We start from the raw sequence: 4548 nt of genomic DNA on the forward strand, positions 1-4548 counted from the left end.
GTACGCCGTCAGCCGGATCTTTAGAATTTAATCAAACGCTCTACTGAATTGCTGAAGGAAGCCTTTTGTAAAGAACGTACGTAAACACAAACCGCAAAGTGAAAGGCTTCCTTGGGGGTGGCGATTAAAGGTGGAAACATGGCATGTTCCATTCGTTCGTTTGAAGTGTAGCGTGGGCAACTGACATGTCATTGGGTAGACACTTAGGTTATTGCATACCGTTACCGTTTGGGACAATAATGCCACAGACTCAGAACGGTTCAGCTAAGCCTAAGAATCGACTCTTGTCGCTTGCAATCGCGCGAAGAGAAAACAATCTATTTCTTTTTGTGCTTTGTGCTCGAATGATTTATGGTGGATGGCGGTTTATGCAAAGGTCCACCACCCAAACGGTTAAAAGTCATGTATGAAATTTAGGGAAAAAAATCCTTCACACAACACACAAACCGGATTTCGTGCGACCGTTGAACTCGCCAAATAATTTTATCTCAACCAATCCATTCAACAGCAACGCTGTTCGCTCCGCTAAAACGATTCCGCCTCAAGAGTGGCACACACGTACGCTGGGCGTAGGATGAGCCGAACGATGAATAAGGTCTTGATTCTTGAAGTCGTTCCAATCAACATGAAACCGAAGACGTAACGCCTCAACTCAAGATGGGAGGTGGCGATCAATTCAGGTTCATCAACAGGCGGGTGCTTTCGATCGTGGCGAATGATTGTATCGAAAGGACCACGGTTGTGCCACAGTTCACACACAGTAAGCTCGGTTCGATTGCGGACCTCTTGAAAAGCCATAAGCTGACGGATGCCTACAACCATCCATAGTATATGAAAGCAAATGTAGCTCGGCGTACAAATCAACTGTGCCTGATGAGCTTGGGACGGAGATGATCAGTACCGATCAATACGAGGTACGCTTATGGGATGAGTTCGCTTGCGCAATAAGCGATGGAACCATTTAACCAAACGGTTACGGCCGTACCACGTCTGCAAGCAGCACCTGTTGCAGACGTCTTAAGGTTCCTTTGGATGTATCGGATTGATTCCCGAGAGGCAGCGCACGGGTGTCCTAATGTCTAGGTATCTGTCAATCTCATGAGGTTCGTTAGTGCATTAAGTCGTCCATGGGCAATCGAGGATTTGTGTCATTTGTGTATGGAATGTGTTTGGAGTGGGTTTTTGTTTGTAAGGTAGTTTTATTTTTACATCGAAATAAATTATTGAAAATGAAGCATTCAGTACCTTTTTTTGCTGTACATTCAATTCATCCTTAAATTCGAAAACAACAATTTGTACAATTTGTTAAAGTAAAGTACATCTACAGCGCACAATTCTTATGTTAGTATATTTCTAAGTAGAAGTATGATGAGTGTATGATATTACGCTAATAAGGCTATAAATAGTAAGTAAGGCAGTTAAGGACACTTTATTAAACTTTAGTTAGATGACAGCACCTTGAGTAGTATAAGTTTTAGTCGTACCATAACATGGTATAAATAGGGATCCGATGAATGGGATATAGAGAAAAGTTTTTTACTTTTATCTTGAAGGCTACAGTATGCGATTATAGTCTCAAGCTCTATCCAAAGGAAATACATAAACTGCATATAAGTGAAATAAAAAGACTTATGAAAATACGGTGACGATTTGTTCAAGTGAAATTACTGCAATTCATTCGACTTTGAAAGGATAGAAATTCAGGACAAATGTCCGAACCTGTATATGCCGATAACTGTAACATATTACGCTTTAATAAAAAAGTATGATTTTTCAAATTTCATATAGTTTATTTTTTCATTTTCCTTAGACAATCATGTATTTTACTTCAACTATGAAAAAGTATAAAGATATGTTCAAAAAAGATACATTATTTTAATAATAATTGCATGATTGTAAAATGTCAGTAAATGTCAGTAAATTGTCTATTCTAGGACAATCCATATTAGCGTATCCACGTAAACAAAATCAAAATTTATAATTTATTTATAGATAAACAGTTCTGACAGATATTTGCTCATATCCTGACAGAGAATCATCAAACGCTAATATGCTTCAAAAATCACAATAAACATCCTCAATGTAACAAATCAAAGCAACGCCAAACCGGTTTCGTCGAATGATATTTGCACACTTGCTAACGCATCTGGACAGCAGCTGGTTCTAAACGACTCTAGTTTTGGTGCTAATCTCGAGGGGTCAAGTAGCCACAGATAGATGCTCATCATAAGGTGGTACAACTGTAAGTGTCGCGTCGGATAGGCAAGGGGTCAGGGCTGATATGAAACGTGCCCAGGTTGATAGTGCGAAGCTTAATGGTAATGAAGTCAGTTGACATGTGGATCCTCTGCCTACAGGCAGACATGTTTACATTGGGCCGTCTATTGGCGTCTTCACTCTAACTGCAGCAGAGTACACTCGAATGGAGGGGTTGGAAGGATTGGAGGAAGCCTCAGTATCAAATATTAATTACATTTATTTACTTCAAGATGTCCGTTAGCAACGGCAATCCACGGGTCATCTTCTTCTACCTAAAAGGCAACGGCACTGCTTGATGATGTTTGCCGGGGTATAATGTTTTAGAGGTGTTATTGTGCAAGCATCGCTTACGATGGAGAGGATGCTGCTACCTCATACGTGCTTGCGTGTGATAAAGCTCCATTCAACTGCTGTCCTCAATATGCTATAGGTGTGTGATGCAATACAGAATTTCTTAAAGATAGCTAGATGATCGGTATGATGCTTGTAGTTCCCCCATTGAATTAAAGCAATTAAAAGTAAGATTAAAATCAAGTTGCACAATGAATAATGGAGGTTTTGGTCAAATGAAATAGACAATGTTCTTATGATGATTTTTTTATTATCAAAATATAGATGTATTCACCAACGACGACCAACGGTCGTTGTGTTTGTGGCTTTCACATTCATTATAGGCTTGTTGCAGTGTCAGCTTGGGTTTGTTTTGCAGCGATCATGCAAATTTCACGATTCACGTAGATCATACATAGTTGAAGATGGTACTGAAATGATAAATACTTTGGCTATTTTTAAAATGCTTCTTGATTAAGCTGTCAATTGGCGTATTTGAGGTGTTTGGCAATCTAAAAATAGCCTTGACTGGTAATAGATACAGATTTATCTTTTTATTTGGCAACAGCAGCAGAGATTGATGAAGATGCCTTGTATGTTTGAAATTTATTCTTTCTATTTTTTAAATTTTATAATCAAAGCCTCTAAAGTTCAGCCAAAATGCATAGCAAATAATTTCTTCCGTATTTCGTAGCATTGAGATGAATATTTTTAACGTATTTTATAGCTCATAGAAAAAGTCAAATAGAGGTGTGATAGTTTTGTGCTTTAGATAAGAATGAAGTATTGCATTTAATCAGCATTCCAGTTACAAACCATCAGTGATAATCATTGAAGTAAATGCCATCACAAATACAGCATGAATGAAATGTCAAACTGGACGGACGGACAACAAGATGGGTTGGCGTCCTGTTGATTGCAATGTCTTGGACACAACGCTACAACCAGGGCCATCGTTAATAGAACTGATGGCTACAACTAATAGGACTATGATAAAGCACCAGCATCGGATTGGCCGAGTAGAAAATAGGGTTTCATGCGGTTCAAGCTCTCTGCGTGCCTGCTTGCGATGAGTACGAACACTTGTTTCTCCCTTTTGCCTAGTTAGTAGCGAAGCAAATTCCTTGGCCTAAGGGCACAGTGATTTACTTAGTGCTTGGTTTTGATGGTTGGTTTCTTCATCGCGATGTAATTATGTTGCATCATCGGGCATAGGGCATAGTGCAATATTGTGCTTTAACTTCTGTGTGCAGAGCTAAGAAAAAAGACAATGCTTTAAATGTCAGATGACATTCGAAAAAGGGTAAAGGTTTAACCTGACTTATTATTCGATGACACCAAATTTGCCTTAATTTAATTTGATTAAATTTTGTACCAGAAGAAACAGGTAATTTTTAAATTTATAGGTTGCTGTCTATCGTTTCATTTAAATCACTTTAGTGTTGTATGATGAGAAACATATCTCATAGGTCACTTTTATCTTCTCACAAAAGCTTCTCAACTCACTCCTACCGAAAGCTCTGTCACGCTTTCGTTTGTATGAAAAGCTTATTTTATAAGCTTTTATTGGCAGTGATGCCAATCTGGTTTAAAAGGATTTGGATTATGGATTGAATATTTTCTAGTATGATAAATGTATTTTAAAATAGTTGTTTTAGAGCTCTGAAGATATTCTATAACACAACAAAACTCAAAACTTTTTATCGACCACTTTCCGAATGATTGTGGAAGACGCATTGATTGTGCTTAAGGAAACAAACATTCATTGTACCAAATCAATATGTTGTTTATGTATGCCATATCTGAACAGATTCCTGAATCTGCTATGTAATTGTTATATGTAATAATATGTTATTTTCTTTCAGGCAAAAACATTGACATCTACCGCTATTATTGCTTTTCGAAAGATGACATATCTAACTAAAATGCTCTCAAAATATAAAACCAAACTCGAATAGA

The sequence above is a fragment of the Anopheles gambiae genome, chromosome 3, assembly GCF_943734735.2.
Source record: "Anopheles gambiae chromosome 3, idAnoGambNW_F1_1, whole genome shotgun sequence".
Lineage (NCBI taxonomy): Eukaryota > Metazoa > Arthropoda > Insecta > Diptera > Culicidae > Anopheles > Anopheles gambiae.